The sequence below is a fragment of the Bos grunniens genome, chromosome 7, assembly GCF_055505025.1.
Source record: "Bos grunniens cultivar Pamir isolate PY7600 chromosome 7, Bosgru_T2T1.0, whole genome shotgun sequence".
Classification (NCBI taxonomy): Eukaryota; Metazoa; Chordata; class Mammalia; order Artiodactyla; family Bovidae; genus Bos; species Bos grunniens.
The window spans coordinates 87953633-87975713 of record NC_141171.1 but is presented as its reverse complement, the minus strand read 5'-3'; the positions used below and the strand labels follow the sequence as shown (position 1 = coordinate 87975713).

Sequence of the window (22081 nt, the reverse complement as noted above, 5' to 3'; positions counted from 1 at the left end):
TTTTTGTTTGTGCCATACCTTACATATTTTTTATTTCTTCTTGAACCCTTGTTTATGATTGTGAAATGCCATACTAACAGGAACACTTTTATTTCATTATTCTCTCTAACAAATATTTACTCTTTAATCTTTGCAACAAGCCTCTGAGATAGGATCCATTATTAACCCCATATTACAGGTGAGGAAGCTGGCACAGAGAGCTGAAACTCTCCAAGTTCGATAAATTCATTAGTGAAGCAAGGATTCAAACTCAGGCAGTCTTCTCCGAGTCCTTGCTCTTAACCACTATACTCACTATATTTAAAGCAATTTAAATATTTTATAGTTTTCTAAATATAAAACTTCAGCTACAAACAGAGCTATAGATGTGTTTCCAAATATTTAGTGGCTCTATAACTTTCCTGAAAAATAGTTTTCTATTCAGAAGCTATGATTTAATTCCTAATCTGTTTAGGTATGCAAAGTATATTTTTTTAAATAAAAATGATCATATTATTTTTATCTATATACATATAACAATTATTTAAGAAATATGAAAATTTCGTGAAGAACCTAAAAACTATAATATTTTAACTGGCTTTGTTCAAAAGCTAAGCCAGAGCTAACAGGGCACCGTTTTGAGATATGTCTAGTTTATAAATAGCAAAAGACTCCTATATTCCTACCATCATTTCTGGGCACTGTAAACATTGTTTGTATTAATGAAAATGCTAGTTCAGTTGGTGGCATTTTAAACAAGGAAGCAGAGGCTCTACTTTGAAGCTGAACATAAACATAATTGAAAAAGGTGATGATGAACTAAACCATATTTACACAAGCATTTGAAATAATGGCTCACGAGTCCTGTAGGATATTTTTCCCCTTTAAAGACAATCACACACAGTGCTCTATTGGTTCATTTCTTGGCATCTTATTCATGCTATAAATCTCCCTGCTGGATAGGAAGTCTAGGCATATCACCATCATTTTTCAAATTAAGCTCATTTCCCTTGCTGAGTGCTTAGATGAAGTAAAATCTAAGGATTTCTCAATTTGTTTCATTATTTTTTTGAAATCAGAATTTCAATCAGTGGCAAGTAGAATGAAAAACTTGTAAACTTTATACTATGGTAGGGGAGGATGTGGTGGGAGTATGTGTGTGTGTGTGTGTGGTTCATTCATGTTCCCAACCACAGACTATTCCAATGATGACAAAAATTTGGGACTAGAGACTGATAAATATGCATTCTCTGAGAAAAATGCAAATTTAAAATGAGGTGGACTTTACCTCAATTGCATATTTATTTAGCAAAGTCATAGAAAACCCAACCTCATTTCAGGTTTTTTGAAAAGTAAACCAAAAAATGATTAAGCATCTCTGATAAAAGTGTGAGATACGGCTAAAATGCTGAATATTACAGATGAAAGAAAAGAAACTTCCTACACTTAAAAAAAAAATCAAAACTTATTTTACCCAAAATCATTTCTAGGCAATCTAGTGAGTAAATTGTGAACATCTCAGCCTGAAGCTTTTTTGAAGTTTTCCTGAAAGTTGCACACTTGGAGTTTCTATCTCTGGCCTTACTAGAAGCATGAACTTCCCATCTGTATATCCAAGGCGTACACTCTCCAAGAAGACACTAGCATAAGGTACCCTAGCATAGTGGTTCTCAAAATGTGATCTAAGAACTCCTGGTGCTCCATGGACATACTATATGTAGCCTATAATGTAGGCTAGTCAGTGGCGATGGCCATCCTCTTTGTTTTGGCATAAGCTAATAATTACTTAAGATCTATAGTAAAATTAGATGTCAGCTCCTATTGCTTCATCAAAGACAGCAGTAATTCTGATTAATTACATTAAAGGGTATGACTGAAGTAGAAGTAGGTGGCCTGAAAATTGAAGTATTTTTCCAGTCATGTTCAGTAGATTTTCCAGACTGCTGAAGATTTCCAGACTATTGTAGATTTCCAGACTACTGTAGATTTCCAGACTACTGTATTCTATGAGAAAAAGTTTACCCATTCTAAAGGAGGTAGGTTTCAAATGACAATATGGAGTGTAATTTCCACTGGAATGGTTTCTCTTAATCTTGATTGGTGAAAACCATTCCCGTTGCTGTAGTGCTGTAGTGCCCAAAGGGACCATAGTTCCTAAAGTCTTCAGACTGCCTTTTCAGCACATTAACATATTCTTCCCAATCTTACAATGCTTGCACCTTAAGGGAAGGAGTTATGGCCTTTTTTTCTTTCCTTTTATCTTTTGTTGTGTGCCTAGCACCTAAGAGTCTGCTCCACAGAATCATCTTAAATGAATGCATGCTGCTACTGCTGCTGCTAAGCCTCTTCAGTTGTGTCCGACTCTGTGCGACCCCATAGATGGCAGCCCACCAGGCTCCCCCATCCCTGGGATTCTCCAGGCAAGAACACTGGAGTGGGTTGCCATTTCCTTCTCCAATGCATGAAAGTGAAAGTGAAAGTGAAGTTGTGTCCGACACTCAGCGACCCCATGGACTGCACCCTTCCAGGCTCCTCCATCCATGGGATTTTCCAGGCAAGAGTACTGGAGTGGGTTGCCATTGCCTTCTCTGAAATGAATGCATGAAGATACTTAAAGTAGATGATTTGATGTAGAGAAATCTTCGATTACCTAAATGAAAAGTTATCATAAGGAAAGTAAAAATCATAGTCCATTAGAAATGTCCAACCACCTCACGCCATGCCAAAATGTTTTCTGATATAAAGGGCATTTTTGTGACAACCTCCCCCTGCCCCCTGCATAATCATTGGCATAAGAACACTGGCCTCCACTTTCACATCACTGTCTCCCTGCCTCAGACATAGGATGCTTCATGACTCTAAAAACCTTCTCTCGACCCCAAGCTTTAGACCCACCAAGCTTAGGTGTCGTTACCAATTCTATGCCATTTTATAATAGCATCTAGACCAGAGTACTCAAGCATCTTACAACATGCTCTTTCGTGAGCACAGGATTTGGAGAAAGTGGCCAGTCTGTCACTTCCATGATCCCAATGTTATCTTGCTTCTCTGCTGGCACCTTTCTGACCCACCAGAGGTTGCGGAGGAGGGATACTGTGGAAAGACTACTTAAGTCTGATGGTTGAAGCAATTAAACAATGTGTCAAGTTAAAATGATACCACTACCTTAACAAACTAGACATAATATAGGACTGAAGGAGATCACATTGAATATGGTCCTAGAAAACTGAGCTTGCTGTCTTAGAGGGGCAAGAAGAGCATTCCAGGGTCTTCCCTGGTGGTCCAGTGGTTAAGAATTCACCCTGCAATGCAGAGGACACTGGTTCAGTCCCTGGTCTGGGAAGATTCCACATGTCATGGAGCAACTAAGCCCCTACACCACAACTACTGAGCCAGCTGTCTAGATCCCAGGAGCTGCAACTACTGAAGCCCACACACCTAGAGTCCATGCTGCACAAAAAGAGAAGCCACTGCAATGAGAAGCCTGAGCATCACAATGAGGAGCAGCCCCTGCTCATCAAAACCAGAGAAAGCCCGTGTACATCAATGAAGAACCATCACAGCCAAAATAAAGAAATTTTTTCAATAAAAGAACATTCCTCAAAGAGGAAACAATTATGCAGATGTCAGAAAGATGCAAGTTGGAAGTTTTAAGTTGAGGAGGTAATAGTTCAGAAATTCAAATTTGAAGTCAAAGTTTATCAAAATTTTTTCTCTCCTTCAATCTTTTAAGAAGGATAATAGAGAACAAGAAAATTCTGTAATTGGTTAAAGGGCAAAGGTGTGTGTGCTCTTGACAGGTGGCAGGGGGTGGGCAGTGGTGGAAAAAAAATCCAGCTGACTTCCATTCAACTAAGTGACCCTTCCTTGCTGAGTAGAAGACCCAAGCAGTAGGCCAGTTAAGGAGGACTGGCATGAAAAATGGGTGACCGCTGAGTCAGAAACCCTGGCAACAAAAGTGATTTTTTTTAATCAGGTTGGTGGTTGCAGAGGGTTAGACAATGCTGAAGTTGGCCTGGTTGACTCACACAGACAATTTCTCTGTAGTATAAAAGGTTGTTTGATAGCATTTTCTCCACAGCAGAACTTTTTTCAAAATTGGAGTCAATCCTCTCAAACCCTGTCACTGCTTTATCAACTAAATTTATGTAATATTCTAAGTCCTTTGTTGTCATTTCAATAATCTTCACAACGTCTTCATCAGAAGTAGATTTTATCTACTTTCTTTGCTCATCCATAAGTAGTAACCCCTCACCTGCTAAAGTTTTATCATGAGACTGCAGCAACTCAGTCTCATCTCTAGGCTCCATTCTAGTTCTCTTGCTATTTCTACCACATCTGTATCTTTTCCTCAACTGAAATCTTGAACCCCTCAAAGTTATCCATGAGGGCTGGAATCAACTTCTTCCAAACTCCGGTTAATGTTGATATTTTGACCTCTTCCCATGAATCACAGATCTTGTCAATGGCATCTAGAGTGGTGAGTTCTTTCCAGAAAAATTTCAATTTACTTTGCCCAGATCTATTAGAGGAATCACCATGTATGGCAGCAACAGTCTTACAAAATGTATTTTCTTAATAAGATTTGAAAGTTTAAATTATTCCTTGATCCATGAGCTGTAGATAGGTGTTGTGTTGACAGTCATGAAAATAGCATTAATCTTGTACATCTTCCTTAGAGCTCTTGGGTGACCAGGTGTATTGTCAATGTGCAGTAATATTTTGAAAGGAATCTTGTTTTCTGAGCAGTAGGTCTCAACAATGGGCTTAAAATATTCAGTAAACAATGTTGTCAAAAGATTTGCTGTCATCCAGGCTTTGCTGTGCCATTTAGAGAGCACAGGCAAAGTCGATTTGGCCTAATTCTTAAGGACCCTAGGATTTTCAGAATGGTCAGTGAGCACTGGCTTCAAGTCACCAGCTGCATTACCCCTAATTAAAGAGTCAGCCTGTCCTTTGAAAGCTTTGAATCCAGGCCTTGACTTCTCTCAAGCTATGGAAGTCCTAGACGGCATCTTCTTGCAGAAGGCTGTGTTTCATCTACCTTGAAAATGTGTTTAGTGAAGTCACCTTTGTCAAATATCTTAGCTAGATCTTCTGAATGACCTGCTACAGCTTCTGTACCAACACCTGCTCCTTCACTTTGCATGTTGGTGTTATGGGGGTGCTATGGTTTCCTTAAACCTCGGGAACTAACCTCTGCTAGTTTCACACTTTTCTTGTGTCCTCACTCTCTCAGCCTTCACAGGGTTGAAGAGAGTTAGGGCCTTGTTCTGGATTATGCTTCAGCTTAAGGGGATATTGTGACTGTTTTCTTGTTTGTTTATTTTTTTAATTCATTTTTAATTGGAGGATAATTGCTTTACAATGTTGTGTTGGTTTCTCCTGTACAACACATGAATCTGCCACAAGTATACATATTTTGTGTCTAGTTTGATCTTCTATCCAGACCATTAAAACTTTCTCCCTATCAGCAATAAGACTGTTTCACTTTGTTATCATTCATGTGTTCACTGGAGTAGCACTTTTAATTTCCTTCAAGAACTTTCCTTTTGCATTTAAAACTTAGTTAACTGTTTGGCACAAGAGGCCTAGCTTTTAGCCTATCTCAGCTTTCAACATGCCTTCCTCACTAAGCTTAATTATTTCTAGCTTTTGATTTAAAGTGAGAAGCATGTGACTCTTTCTTTCAATTGAACACTTAGAGGCCATTGTAGGGTTATTAACTGGCCTAATTTCAATTTGTTGTGTCTCAGGAAATAGCTCTGAGGAGAGGGAGAGAAAGGGAAGGGCGGGTCAGTGGAGCAGTCATAACACACACGACATTTATCAGTTAGATTTGCTGTCTTATTTGGGCATGGTTTGTGACACCTTGAAACAAATAGTAACATCAAAGATCACTGATTTACAGATCACCATAACATATGTAATAGTACTGAAAAAGTTTGAATTATTGTGAGAAGTATGGAAATGTGACACAGAGATACAAAGTGAGAAAATACTGTTGGAAAAATGGTGCTGATCAACTTGTTCCATGCGAGGTTGCCACAAACCATCAATTTGTGAAACCCGCAACAACAACAAAAACCCTACACAGTGTCTATGAAGTGCAGTAAAGCAAAGTGCACTAAAATGAGATAAGCCTGTAGGTACTTTATTCTCCTTGAGACTCAGTTGCCTCATCTGTAAATGGGACCACTGGGACCTCCTTCACGAACGAGGAGGATGGGCACGTCTGAGACAGCAGTCCTTTCTGAACCTGAAAAGGGCGAACACTAAGAAAGATGATGCTGGTGGGAGTTGCACAGTGGAAGAAACACCTGAATGGAGAGCTGAATATTGGAGTCTGTTCCAATTATGATAAAACTATGGAATGACCTGGTATTGATAAATAAGTAAATAGGTCTTTGTGTCCAAATTCTCACTGATGAACCGGGGGAGATTTCAGGACATAGAAAGCAGTTGAGCCTCCTAAACAAGACCAAAGATATAAAGGTCATTTGTGGGTCACAGAAACTAAACTGGCTCATATTGACACACACCACTAAAGAGGCATTGTGGACTCTTCACAGTAGTGTTCACAAATAGTGTTGCTTCTAGTCTACCCTCCTCTTTCTTTTCAAGAGAGAAAAGTTTATAAAGATTGGGCACCTGAGATGGGATCCTGCATGTTGTGAGGTGCTCCTGGATAAAGGGGCAATCTCAGGGGTGAGTCAAGGAGCTGCAAAGATGAGTTTCCGGCTATTATGAGAATGGCTCACAGATTATCCCCGATTTTACATGGTTGTCATTTCTGCTCTGGAACAGTTTTACTCAGGAATTCTTGGAAGAAGATCTAAGAGGGTGGAGCAGAATCCTTTCCTGATGAGCAGTGCTCAGTGGCCTTCCTTTCATGGAGTCTGTGGTGTGCATGGAATAAGCCTCCTCGGAACTCCCCAGAGACAGAAACTTCTCTCATGGCTGTTCACCTCAGCCTTCAGAATCAGGAATGAAATGTTAGAGGGCCTGAAAATGGGAATCCTCCATATGGGAGAGTATTAGTTACTTGGAGTAAAAAGAGTACTGAATTTCCTGTCTCTATTTTACAACCTGGATGCTATTTACACGTTAAGAGAATCAGCCTATTTCTCACTTCAACCCTTGAACTTAATACTTGATTACTAGCTCTTAGTTACTCCTTTAGACAACTCAGTGACATGGTGCCTATTAGTCCCATTGTTGGAATAAGAGACACTGAGACAGAGCAAAGTGAAGGGATTAGTTCCCACCTGGCTGGAATTTGTAAGCGTATTAAATACTTACTCCGTTTCACCTCTTTCCATATTCAGTATAGATCATAACTGAGCAACAACAATAGATCATAACACCCAGCTGACTGATGAGTCTGCTTGACCATCTGCCCACCTCTTCTCTTCCTCCCCTCCCCTGATGGGAGAGACAGGCTTCAGTTAACAGAAATTAAGTGGACAAGACAGTAAGAGGAAACCTTTTTGTTGTTGTTGTTGAGTCGCTCAGTCGTGTCAGACTCTTTGCGACCCCGTGGACTGCAGCACACCAGGCTTCCCTGTCTTTCCCTGTCTCCCGGAGTTTGCTCAGACTCAGTGATACCGTCCAAGCATCTCATCCGGTGTAGCCCCCTTCCTCTCCTGCCCTCAATCTTTCCCAGCATCAGGGCCTTTTCCAATGAGGGGGAAAGCATCACGATTTTTCTTTCTTTGTATCAGGTAACCAAAGCATTAAGAGCTTCAACATCAGTCCTTCCAATGAATAGAATATTCAGGGTTGATTCCTTTAGGACTGACTGGTTTGATCTCCTTGCAGTCCAAGGGACTCTTGAGTCTTTTCTCCAGCTACAGTTCAAAAGCATCAGTTCTTTGGCACCCAGCTTTCTTTATGGTCCAGCTCTCACATCTGTACATGACTACTGGAAAAACCTTTTATTTATTCATTTTTAAAGCCAGTAGTTCAGTGACCACTGTCATTCTGAAATTTTGTTCCCTGTCCTTCAGAATATCTACTCAGCTGAGAGATAAATACCCTTGGAGGCCTTGACTCTGTTAGAAGAAAGTTGCATTTACATTCCTCTCAGATCTTGCAGAAATACTTTTTATAGAGAATCATTGGATTTCACAAAAATGTCTAGATCTTTTTTTTAAGACTACAAGTTTAATTATTATATTTGTAAGATTTGCAGGACACATACTTTCTCCTTAATTTAAATTTCCCCTTTTTCTACTAGCATTTTAGTTTTGTATTTCAATGAATGCTTGTACATGTTTTAAAAAATTACTGTCTAGAAAATTAGTCTTGCTATGTTTTCAAGTATTCAAGACTTGTAAATCTAAAACAAAATAAAGCACGTTTTATTTTCAAAACAGAAAAAACAACTTGCTTATTTTGAATTTAATGTATAAATTTTTATATACTGGAGAATTTCCCTCCACTTTTTAACTAATTCATGTCTCACAAATCTAGCTTAATTTTCCTAATATTTGTAGTTCTTCTTCAATAACCTTATCTAGTCATGGAAATGAAGAAATACGTTTTTTTTTTTTTCAAGCTTAAACTTAATGTGTATTGTTCACAAAGTGATGGGGAAAAGGCCAGTTCATAGAAAATGATTCAAACTAGTCATTTTTTAGAAGTGATTGAATTAAAGACGTGATATCACTTGGTGGAAGAGCTTACTCATTGAAAAAGACTCTGATTTGGGGAAAGACTGAAGGCAAAGGGAGAAGGGAGTGGCAGAGGATGAGATGGTTAGATAGCATCACCAACTCAGTAGATGTGAATTTGAACAAACTCCTGGAGATAATAGAGGACAGAGGAGCCTGACGTGCTGCAATCCACTGGGTCGCAGAGTCGGACGAGACTTGGCAACTGAACAGCAGCAGCAACCATCACTTGTTGAGTAGCCTGTGGACTGCACTCCTGTGGACTGCACTCCTGACTTCAGGATTTTCTGCCCCCTCAAAGCTTTGGATCTCCCACCTGTCCTGTGAGTGAGTTGGTCTCCAGCCCCAACAGAACCATCATGATTTTTGCCATATAAGTGACTCCAGCCTTTATTTAATATTTGGGCTACTGTGTAAATATCACTGCAGTAATTTTAACTTAGATTTTATCTTTAACTTATTTTATCTTAAACTTAGATAAATGTGTTTTGAAAGGAAGCTTTGTTTCCATGCCATGAATAGATGATGACCTGGAAAAATTAATTTAATGAAAACTACACAGTATTTTTAAGTTCTAGCTCCACATAGCTGTCTGCTGGAGACTGAGCCTGAAGCTTGCCTTCTATTTCTTAAAAAGGAAGGAAAAACTGTTAGATAGTTCTTTGTCAGCACCAGTCTTAGACTTTCTTCTTGATATAATTAGAAAGTCTTCAAAAACCTGAAATGTAGTGCATTTTCTCATTGTATCATCCAATATTGATATGCCTCCTAAAATTATCTTGTACATACTAATGCTATACTTCCCTCCACCTGGGAAACACTGGGTTGTATGTTGTCCAAGACTTCTGCCAGCTTTAACAATTTATTATACTGCAAATCCATAATTTTAGTTTACAGACACACAAAAGACACAGGGGTACATTCCTCTTCCGGTGCTTTGAAAAGCTAAGATGCAAACATTTTGTAGGAAGAGCTGACTTTTCTCTATTCCATGACTCTGAGTAACTTGTTCAGACACGAAAAGGTAATGAGGAAGTGTGAATAAGAAGTGGTCAACTTGATTTAGTTGTTGCAAAAGATCTTTATCTAACAATCAAATTGGAAAATGTCATTAAATTGGTCAAACTATTTTTGGTAACACTGAAAGGCAATGTGTTAAACTATGATCAGTTTAACAAAATAGCTGTATCTTGGTAGAAAACTGATGCAGTTTGATACTACTGCAAAACTTACTGAAGCATCTTTAATGTGTTCTAACTGCCCAGTGACCATTTACATAATGAAAGTGAATGTCTTTAAAACTGAAATGAATGGCTATTTCCATTTGTAATTTTTTTGTGTGTTTGTTTTTTGATATATGCTTATACGTGTGTGCTTATTTGTGTCCAACTCTTTGTGACCCCTTGGACTGTAGCCTGCCAGGCTCCTCTCTCCATGGAATTTTCCAGGCAAGAATACTGGAGTGGGTTGCCATTTCTTTCTCCAGGGGAACTTCCCAACCCAGGGATTGATCCTACGTCTCCTATAGCTCCTACTTTGGCAGGCAGATTCTTTACCACTGAGCCACCTGTAACCTTGTACAGACAGAGTAACTACCTCAGTTCAAAAACTTTACACTCTCGTTTGTAGAGTGCTGCTAGGGTTACACAAGCATGTTATCCAACATGAGCAATTAAAGCTGACTCACACAGAAAGTGGCAACGGAAATGAGTGGGGAGGTTCATTGTAGTTTTTTACTTCTACTGTTAACATAAAACACCATACTGACAATTGAGATATCAGTATTTTTCAATAGCCCATTTTACTTGGCAGGCACCCCAAAGAGTTCCATCCATCTGCCTGGGACTCGGAGGTGATACTTTTCATAAGATTAAAGTTGGTGTTAGTCACTTCAGATACTTCTGAGTGAGTGAGAGGTAAATCGCCCGCACCAATAACAGCCTCAAAAAGTCCCCGTGGCACCTGTCACTGTGAGATTGCATTTTCAGTTAGCGCAAGCTTCTGCTGCTTCCTTATTCCTTCACCTGCTTAGTTTCTACTTCACTGTGCTTGGAAAACAACGAACACATGTGCGGCCCACAGGTGCCAAGGCGAATTACCCACAGTGTCTGCAAAACCAGACCCTGGGCTGGGATCTTGAAATTCAGGAGCTCGGTGTTTTGGAGCTCCAAGGCCTGGGAACCACATCTGGGTTCCATGACTAAGTGTGTGATGTTGAGCGACTCAGTTGTCTTCACTGATTTTCAGTGTTCCTTTCTCTAAAGGAAAGGGTAAGAAGGGGTCTTGACAGCTATTTTTTAGTTTAACATCTGATGATTCTGTATTGATATCTAGCATTAAAAATATTGTTTAATAATCTAAGACTTTAAAGGAGAACCCAGTCTGGCAGAAAGTTTTAACAAGAGTAGACAGCACAAACTCTCATCAAGTCATTCACTGTATTAAGGAATTAATCATAGACCTACAATTAGACAGATATTATGTCTCTGATTTGCTGGTTAACTCATTGACTCTGCTATATATTGACCTTCAGAAAGCTAAAGAATGATAGATATCGACCTAGCCATTAAGTAATTGATCTGCAAACATACCTGCATTAATATTTTATTGATTGCATTTCATTTTAATTGTAGTGTGGTTAAAATTCCAATGAGATAACTATCTTCCTTTAATGTGAAAAACCCCAGAGAACAGTAGCTCTGAAACATTTATCATAAAAATAAACATAGGCTATTACCCAACAATTATGTTTAAAGATGTCTGTGAGTGACTAGACTAATATAGGCCTTCATGTAAAACCAGTGATTTGCATGGCACTTTGCTGGGAGAGCATGTTTCCACAGATAAGCGGCATATTCCTAAGTCAGAGGACTAGCTGGGAAAATACACCTAAACTGTGATTTACTTTTCCACAACAGCTCCATCCTACAACCCATTAGTCAAAGCTGAAGCCTATGTTTTCCAAACAGTTTGTCAAAACCAATGGAATGTATTTATTTTATATTTGAACCAAAATGTGATCATTTGTAGCCACACAATTTTAAACTCTGATATTCTTCTTTTTATCCAAGAGCAGACGTCTGATTTTTAGAAAGGTAGTTGGGAATAGTAATTTCAATCAGCTAACATCTGTTGAAATTTGGCTTTTCTTTAAAAAAAAAAAAAAAGTGATATAAACTTCAGTAGAGGTTTGGCTCAGCTTTTTATTAAAGTGGCTCCAGAAAAAATGATCGTCAGTTGGAGTTTCCTTCTTCTGGTCCTTCAGCACACTATCGAAAGCCTGTTTGTGTCAGGCAGATAGTCATATACTCATGTGCATTCCTTATCACACTGTTTTCCCAATGGAATCAAATATAAAGCATCTAGTGACTCAAGCTTTAGGACCATATTTCAGAGGCCAAATATCAACCCACTCCTGCAACTAGAAAAGAAAAGGAAGTCGGAGCTAATAACCATGAAAAAATATTCTGTCAGAGATCCCAAGATCTCCTTCAGCTCTGCCATCACTTTCCTGAATTCTCTGCATTCCACACCTGATTTTCTTTAGAAGGAGGAGGCAGCCTTACAAAGAGAAGAATCCTGCCTCCATGGCCAGATTTGCTTTTGAAGCCTCACTTCTCCATTAACCAGATGTGGAACCCGGCAAGTAGTTAAAACCTCTTTAAGCCTAAGTTCCTTGTCTAAGTTGGAAATAATAATATCCTACTCAAGGTTGCTGCAGGGATAAGATGAGATAATGTGAGTAAAGCTCTTAGTACTGCATTTGCAAATGATAAGCACTCAGGAGAGTGTAGCTTCAATTTAATCTTGTCATTAGCAGAGCATAGAGCTGACAGATGAACTAAGATTTATTAAGTTCCCAGCACTCCTTGGGCAAAAAGAGGTTCTGGAAATTACCCTCTCCCTACCCCCGACCTCACCCCATTTTCTTTTTTATGAATCTGAGAGCGAATTCTCTAGCTTGTGTACCATCTTTCCCTTCATCTCTTCTTTCTAATTCTTCATAGTTCATTTTAGAAATATCATTGTACATCAGCAAAACCACCAGCAGGCGAAAACAGCAAAAGAGAAAGTAAAAATTTAAATTATTAGCTAAAAGTTATTTAGTAGTAGTTATTTCTGGGTGGTGGAATTCATGATAATTTTTTTCTTCTTGACTTATTTTTTATGTTTTCCAAACTTCTACATTGACGTAAGAAAATTAAAAATTGTGTGTGTGTTTCGCCGAGGGAAGTTAGTTTTAAAGCTCAGTAAAGGTATGTTTGTAGGGGATTGTCTGAAATAACTGGAGCATACATGAGTATTATTTTATTTTAGCCAAAAGCCCAGGACTTAGGGTTAAAGACATTGATGTCAATGCTAGTACCATGATTTAGTGGTTGTATGACCTTATTCACTTAACATTTCTAAGCCTCATTTCTCTCGTCCATAAAATGGGGTAGTAATATCATTCTCCAATAATTCTTTGAAGATTAAACAACATTGCATGTGAAAAATATATGATATATGGCAGATAGATAGAGCTCAAATATGTTAGTTGACTTGTAACTTGAAGAGTATATCAATGCTTTTCTAAAAATTTATCAGAAAATTTAGACAAAACTCCTACAGTCATTAAAATTACTTCATACATTTGGATGTTCCATCCATACCTGAAGTGTGACATGGTAAAACTAAATATTTTTCCACATAGTTCCTTCCCACAATATCTCCCTTTCTAGTATTTATTAGCATTGTTGGTGAAAAGATCCACTTTACAGTTTCCCAAGCTAATGACATCAGTTCATTCCAACTTCTGATTTTGAATATTCAATCTGTGCCTTGTTCCAACTGAGGTTTCCTCTGACATATTGGTTTGATTTCATTCTTCCCTCCTTTAGGTTTTCTCAGCCTCAGCACTAATTGACATTTTGGGCTGGATTATTTTTGCTGTGGGAGTCTGTTCTGTGCATTGCAGGATATTTAGCAGCGTCCTTGACCTTTTTATTATGGACCATCCTGGATCACGTGTTTTGTGACCACCAAAAATATCCCTAGACATTGCCAAGGCAAATTCACTCCCAGTTGAGAACCACTGTTCATCTTGGCTCACATCCCATGACAATAGTATTCTCAACTTATACCATAGGTCCACATAATACTACTATAGGAATAGCAACTTTTAAAAGCATTTACCCTCAATGTAGTGTTTGAATCTGTTAGAATGAATCTCCATATAATTTCCAGAGAGTGTGCAAGAGCATGCAGAATATGTTGCATTCACATCTCAGATATAGTCTGAATAGGAGAGCACTTTGTGTTTGTCTGGCATTCCCTGGTGGCTCAGATGGTAAAGCGTGTGTCTACAATGTGGGAGACCTGGGTTCAATCCCTGGGTCAGGAAGATTCCCTGGAGAAGGAAATGGCAACCCATTCCAGTACTCTTGCCTAGAAAATCCTATGTTCGGAGAAGCCTAGTGTCCATGGGTTCGCAAAGAGTCGGACACGACTGAGCGACTTCACTTTGTGTTTGTCTGGTTTGAAGGTGTTATGCATTATTAAGTGAAAACGTCTCCCACATCACTAAACCTCACTCTGTAAAGTAACCATTTTTTAAAAAATGGCCTCATTTGCTTATTTTATTTTGTTAATTGCATTCAATATGTATTTTTACATATTATCTTACTTATTTACATTAAGACAGCTATTAATCACAATTTAGAATGAAAATGCATTATGTACCTGATACTGTCTGCGCTGCACACCAACACATTCACTAATGTGTTCATTAAGTGTTAAGTAAGCAAGTATTATGTGTTTTTTATAATGCATTAATCCTTAGTAGGTTTTTATGTCGATGTTTAAGAATGTTTTAATGCTATTTAGAAGAAGTGGTTGGGGTTTTTAGACGTACTAAAGATGCATTATTATTATTCTCATTTAGCATAATTAAATATTTGCTTTTGCTGCAAACACGTTTGCCTTCCCACATGTTTTCAGAAGTAGCTTACATTCAGTAATTAGGAGTGCCTGTAGTTATATTCCTGGAGCATTTAGTACATTGGCCTTTGTGCCAAGTACTTTGTATACATTGTCTCTCTAAAATTAGCTTCCTCAGCAGAGATACCTAGAAGATAGAATAGAGAATAGATGTGAAAGAGAAGTAAAAGACTTCATTTAAATTTTTTTAGAAAATATGTAAGTAATTCTGATTCTTAATCCTGACTGAGATAAAAATCCAGCTGTCCTCATTGTAAAGATAAGACATTCCTGTCCCTCACCTTCCATTTACTCCTTGTCCTCCAGAATCTAGCTTAATTTCCATCATTTAATTAAAACTCTACCAGCCATATTTGTCAACAGCCTCTGTGGTAAACCAAATAGGTTTCAGTCCTCATCCTAGTGATTTCTTGACTTTTTTCTTTTTAACTCCTTTGGTCATTTAGTCTTTTAAAAATACTCTATTCTCAGATATGTATTCTCAAGCTAGATTTTTTTGCCTTATCTGTAGACCTTAAATTTATCTGCACTCTGGACCTCACAACTTAGATGTCTTACAAACATGCTTATAGTTCGGTTATTAGGAACTGAATTCATCACATCTCACTATTGCAGGAAGGGGGACCCCTTCCAGGGCCTGAAACTAGGCTCTTGTCTAACACTCAGAAATGAACTGTCTGAGGAGACACATGTGCTGACAAAGCAAGAGATTTTATTGGGGCACCCGGGTGGAGAGCAGCAGGATAAGGGAACCCAGGAGAACTGCTCTGCCGCGTGGCTCGCAGTCTCGGGTTTTATGGTGATGGGATTGTTTTCTGAGTGGTCTTTGGCCCATCATTCTAATTCAGAGTCTTTCCTGGTGGCGCACGCATTGCTCAGCTAAGATGGATGCTAGTGAGAGGGATTCTGGGAAGTGGACAGACACGCAGTGTCTCCTTTCGACCTTTCCCAAACTCTTCCGGTTGGTGGTGGCTTATTAGTTCCATGTTCCTTATTAGAATCTCCTGTCATAACACAACTCATGCAAATGGTTACTATGGTGCCTGGCCAGGGTGGGCGGTTTCAATCAGTGTGCTTCCTCTAACATCACTACCCCAAATCTGCTTTTTCTCCTGTGTTTCCCATTTCGATAAATGTGTTCATGATTACCATTTCTTCAGCCAGAATTAAGGCATGATCCATGGCTTTTCACTCTGCTCTAGCTCTATTATTCAATCAGTCATCAAATCCTGTTCATTCTATCTCTCTGGTAGTTTTTTTTTATTTTTTTATTTTTTTTATCCCCGGGACCCTGAGGTCCACTTCCGGGGTCACAGGTCACTCGCTTTGGGCTCAGCGCTCGCCCCGCTTCTGCCTCTCTGGTAGTTTTTAAATTCACCAGGTTTCCTGCTACCATCTTAGTTCTGAATCTCATAATATTTTGACTGTTTTAAGCAGCAGTTTCCAAAATGGCCTTCCAGGTGGACAAGAACATCTTAAAATAAACTTCATTTTCCAGAATTAACCAGGTACATATGCTTACCCAGATAAAAGAAGACACTTGACATAGCTGTCAGACCATGCACAACCTGGGCTGGTACCGCAAAACTGCAGGGAAAAGGCAGTGCGAGTACCAGTGAAGGACAAGAAAGGCATTAGGTTCAGGTGGGTGGTGGAGGGCGGCTAAAGATAGTTACCAGGAGTCATACAGGAAACGCCAAATATTGAGGTAAGAACAAGAAGAGGATCGGCAACTACTGAGGCAAACCATGGTGACAGGCAGAAACCAGGCAGTGGCAGAAGCAGGATTTATAGGGGTCCGCAGAATATCTTATTTATTACACAGGCCGTTTTTAATAGGCCAGGTACATACTTGCTGATTCTTGTACGATGGCATCTTAAAAGATGTTTGTAGTATCTTTCCTGAGATATATGGTCTTAAGAAGTGTGTGTAAAACATTTCTGCTACTGCTAAGACACTTCAGTCATGTCCAACTCTGTGCGACCCCATAGACAGCAGCCCACCAGGCTCCCCCATCCCTGGGATTCTCCAGGCAAGAACACTGGAGTGGGTAAAACATTTCTACTGTGTATCAAAGTAGGAGTTTAGTGAATTGAGCCATAAATGGTCAGTAGAAGAGAATAACTGAGTTACTTATTTGGGAGTAAAGGTAACATTTATGTTTAATTATATGTCTTTTGTATCTCTACCTCACATTCATTCTAGGATCTCTTAAGGCAAAGAATTTTGCCTTTAATCCATGTCTATCTGTTTCTGCTTATAATACTTGCTTGGGCTTCTTATGTAGCTCTGCAGGTAAAGAATGCACCTGTAATGCAGAAGACCCGGTTCGATTCCTGGGTCGGGAAGATCCCCTGGAGAAGGGATAAGCTACCCACTCCAGTATTCTTGGATTTCCCTTGTGGCTCACCTGGTAAAGATTCTGCCTGCAATGTGGGAGAAATCTGCCAGCAATGCGGGAGACCTGGGTTTGATTCCTTGGTTGGGAAGATCCTCCAGAGTAGGGAACAGCTAGTCCCACTCCAGTATTCTGGCCTGGAGAATTCCATGGACTATACAGTCCATGGGGTCACAAAGAGTCAGACAAAAGTGAGTGCCTTTCACTTTCACTTTCAGGGCGCATTAGGTTTCTCCACAGTGTAATTTTGCTTATTTTGAAAGAGGACTCTATACAATTTCTTCTTGCCACTTGCCATTATATTACAGAAAGTGTTGACATAACATGTTGATCTTTGGATGGGATAGTAAACAAGCTGTAAAAATAATTACATGTAGGTAAATAATGTATATAGCAAAGAATATCATTTTTAGGTAAAATAGATACCATGGAATTTGGAATTTTCTAAAATAGTCCAATAACTTTCTTTGGATATAGATTACTTTCTTGCAAATAATTCTCATGCTCTGGCTTAAAAAAATTAACTTCTCTTAATTTTGTATTTTGCAAAAATTTTAGTGAAAGTAGATAAAATTGTCTATTGTCTATCCAAATATTACAGATCTATATATTAATAGATTAAAATTTGAGATCATTTTCCTTGGTAGTTGATCAATAAAAGCAATGAACAAAGCATAGTTTGGAAATTGTATTGATCTTTCCAATTTAATGAAATTTAATCTAATGCAGGTGAAATAAACATGGGAGATTTGAAAGGTCTATTTAGCTCTTCATTTTAAAGTGCTAAATATTTTTATTTCTGTTTTCTAACTATAGCCTCTGACTGATTTTGTGGGTTCTATTGTCCTCAGGGGTAGCTCTGAATGTTACCTTTCTAAAGATGAAGAGTTATGGAATGGATTATATGAAATGCTGTATAGTGAAAAGTAATTAATAATGATTACAAGAGCTGTTAATTAACAAACCCATTCTAGTTGTAATTACTTATAATAGTGAATTATAAAATGACTTTATGTTAATGGATCAATATGAAAAAAAGGATTTTTAAGTTTGCAGTAAAGTGGGTATGTGGAAAGTTAATAGAAGATAGAGCTTGATAAAGGTATCATCTAACTGGCTTGTCCACAGACATTTTTCACATATCTTTTGAGAAGACAAGTTTCTTTTTTTCTGATGAGACTCCCCATGTCCAGGTAGCTCAGTACTGACAAACCCTCACAACATTTCCTCTAGATTACATGGCAAAACATCGCAAGGAGCAGCTTGCTGACCCTACCTGATGATCTGATTTCCTGTGAATTTTAAAAAGAGGATCTGCACGAGCAAAGTGGTTGTGTCAGAACCTAAAAAAAAAAAAAGAAGGGTCTGAATTAACCAGGATGTCTCTGGCTGATACTATTCTACCATATCAGTTTCTATTGTTCTGTTGTCTCCAGGAAAACTGTCTTACATTTTTATCATACTTTATGTGTATTATAACACTGGGCCCTGAAGAAAACCCAATGGGATGGTAGGACAGATTTTGGCCGAGATATACAAATAAAAACATAGACACTTGGAAGTATTATAAATATGATGCCAAGTTATATCTCCCTTCAGTAAGGAATGTGGAGGGGATGAGATGTTGACTGGACATTTCAACCACAGGAAGTCACAGCTGAACACCTAAAGATGATTCTACAAAGAGGAGAAATCAGCTTTTTCAATGATCATCATCTCAATATCAAAATGTCCTTTGTGATTTTCCAGCAAGAGTCCCCAGTTCCAGGAACTCAGGTATGAGTTTGCTCTCTATGTATTGCCTTCTAAACAGCTTGAAGGAGAAGGCAGTATATTCATCTCATTAGATTCCATGGAACATGAGAAATCAGGTGGAGGGAGGCTGTGGTCTTACAAACCTTTTCAAGTCCTTTATTATTGCACTGGTCCTGGTTAAAGCTAACATTTTGTACAGAAAAATGTGGAAGTGTTATTTGCTTTGTCATGTCTAACTCTTTGTGACTCCATGGACTGTAGCCCACCAGGCGCCTCTGTCCATGGGGTTTCCCAGGCAAGAACACTGGAGTGGGTTGCCATTCCCTTCTCTAGTGGATCTTCCCAAGCCAGGGATCAAACCCATGTCTCCTGCATTGCAGGTGGATTCTTTACCATCTGAGACACCAGGGAAACCCCTGCTGCTACTGCTGCTGCTGCTAAGTCACTTCAGTCGTGTCTGACTCTGTGTGACCCCATGGACGGCAGCCCACCAAGCTCCCCCATCCCTGGGATTCTCCAGGCAAGAACACTGAAGTGGGTTGCCATTTCCTTCTCCAATGCATGAAAGTGAAAAGAGAAAGTGAAGTCACTCAGTCATGTCTGACTCTTAGCGACCCCATGGACTGCAGCCTACCAGGCTTCTCCGTCCATGGGATTTTCCAGGCAAGAGTACTAGAGTGGAGTGCCAGAGGTAACAAAAGAAAATAATCTCACAGACACTGTAGAAGTATAGATTGTTAACGTTGTATCTAAAGAAGTCTTTTAACCCTAAACACAGTCAAGAAATAGTGAGGGGGCTTGCCTAAAGCAACTGCATCTTCAGGGTTAACACAGTGTCTTGATCACTGACTGTCAGGAGAAATAGCAGAATAAAATCACTGGCTAAATAATGAAGTGAGAGGAGAGAAGGAAGGTGGGAGGAAAGAATACACAAAAAAGAAAAATGGGAGACATGGACAGAGTACAAAGTTGAACTTTACTTTTTTTCCCATTTTGAAAAAGTACTCAGAAAAAGATCACAAAAATAGCTATTATATATGTTTAAAACTCAGGAGTTAGTTACAAACCAATATAAGTTATAAATTTATGCCCAAGATCAACAACACATTTTTCTGATAATCTTATTTTGGAAATCTAGCTATGTGGCATGAGGATTGACCCTGGTAAAAAGATGGATATTGTTAAAAACTAAAATGTATATAATACTATAAATAGAAATGTCTTGATTAACACATTTTTAATATTGCATCTCTAAAATCAGAATAATAAATCATAATATTACAAGATGGAAAATTGTTTGCATTTCAGGTCACATAAAACACGTGTATTTCTGCATTCAGTAATGCATTCTACTTGCTGAATAGATTTCAGTTTCATTGACATCTGTTTGATAAACCTAAAGTTTTAAGCATGTTCTTTTAGTAAAATGTCAATTTGCACATATATTCAATTTGCTTCCAGTCTTTTTTCCCATATGTTTATTGACTTTTAGCTCAGTCCCTGAGGTTCTTAAAAATTATGTAGGGCTATTTTTCCTTCATCACTGAGATGGGCACTGATCTAACTCAAGTTATGCACCTAAAATTTTAGTCGGAAGTATATAAACACAATATTCACTATCATAAAAACAGAACAGTAAAAATAACAATCTCGGTCCTTTACTCTCTGCAACACAAGGCACCTTGGCAGGTGACTCAGTAATCCTCCATTCCAGAATAGAGTTACAATATGGTGATTTTGCACCTTATTGTGGACTTTAATAAATTTTTTGTATTAAAGCACATTGAGGTCAATCAGCTCACATAGTGAGATCAACATGAGACAAATACATTCAGGTAATTTAATTATTTTGCTAACAATGTCTCCCCATTCACCTCCTTACTCCATTTTTATCACACATGGTAATAAAGAAAGGGAAGAGAAAGATCTTTGGAGATGTTATGATAAAACCAACAATTGTAAAATGGAAATGCTTGCTGGATGGATCCTATTTTCTTTAGAAAGAAGTGTCTTTCAGTTTACCTCCACCTTGAGCAGCGTCTGGAAGTTTTCTGACATTGGTTTAGCCACCTGCGTTAAGTCACATGGTTTGTAACACTGCTGCTGCTAAGTTGCTTTAGTTTGTGTCCGACTCTGTGCGACCCCATAGACAGAAGCCCACCAGGCTCCCCCATCCCTGGGATTCTCCAGGCAAGAACACTGGGGTGAGTTGCCATTTCCTTCTCCAATGCATGAAAGTGAAAAGTGAAAGTGAAGTCGCTCGGTTGTGTCCGACTCTTAGTGACCCCATGGACTGCAGCCTACCAGGCTCTTCCGTCCTTGGGATTTTCCAGGCACTGGTAGAGACAAAATCTAAAACTCGTGCTCACCTCTTTCAGGACTGTAATGATTTTTAATAGGAAAAAAATGGAAAATTATTTTTAATTAAACCAGGGATCATAAACATTAGCAAGGAGATGAAGAGGACATTCTCAGTCCCCAAAATCTTTATGGCCATCTACAAATGGTCCCAGTTACCTAGAGAATTCTGAAACCTGCTGTCTGAATTATTTTTGTTAATGGCTAGCATCCATTCTGATTGGTTCCTATATCCATTCTAATTGGCCCACTTTTGTTGTTGTTGTTAACAGCTTTAGTGAGGTAAAATTGATATATAACAAACTGTTCATATTTAACTGTATGTTTTTTTAAGTTTTCTCATATGTATTCACCTGTGAAAACCATTACCACAATCAAGGCAACAAACATATCCGTCATCCCTAAAAGTTTCCTCATGCTTCTGTAATTCCTGCCTACTGATCCTTCCCCTAGGCGACTACTGATCTGTTTTCTGTCACTATACATTAGTTTGAGTTTCCTAGACTAATATATAAATGATTTGTACTCTTTCTTTTTTTTTGGTCTTTCTTCTCTCACTCAGCATTATTTTGTTGAGATTCTTCCATATTGTAAGATGTAGCAGTGGTTCATTTTTTGTATTGCTGAGTAGTATTCCATTATTCTACATTCCATTTGAATATGCTACAGTTTTTATATCCATTCATCTGTTGATGTACAATTGTCTAAATTTTTAGGGTTATTAAGAACTCTGTGGGTTTGGGCTTTAGATAGGTGTGCAGTTATGATTACATTTTGTCAGCTTTTCTAAGCCTAGTTAGCAGTTCATCACAGTGTAACTTTTGAAAGAAGTATTTCTGTTTCACAAATGACGAAACATCAACATCTCAGGATTGGTAAGCTATTACACTTCTTTTGTTTCATTCAGGCTGGGTCTATACATTTTAAAATTTTGGT

General features: G+C 38.5%; 2 long non-coding RNA genes across 3 annotated transcripts in view; one reads left to right on the top strand and one right to left on the bottom strand.

The window, feature by feature from the left end:
* The window catches only part of LOC147369938 (uncharacterized), a 41648-nt gene that overhangs the window by 4859 nt on the left and 14708 nt on the right, over positions 1-22081 (bottom strand). The window contains exons 2-3 of one of the 2 annotated variants that reach the window (XR_015168125.1): positions 18309-18375; positions 14645-14760 (exon numbers count right to left, since the gene is read on the bottom strand). This is a non-coding gene — a long non-coding RNA (uncharacterized LOC147369938). The remainder of the gene's footprint in view (positions 1-14644; positions 14761-18308; positions 18376-22081) is intronic. The other variant, XR_015168124.1, reaches the window with a different exon arrangement.
* Positions 11439-20232, top strand: LOC147369939 (uncharacterized). The gene is made up of 3 exons (XR_015168126.1): positions 11439-12392; positions 18632-18808; positions 19168-20232. It is a non-coding gene; the product is annotated as an uncharacterized LOC147369939 (long non-coding RNA).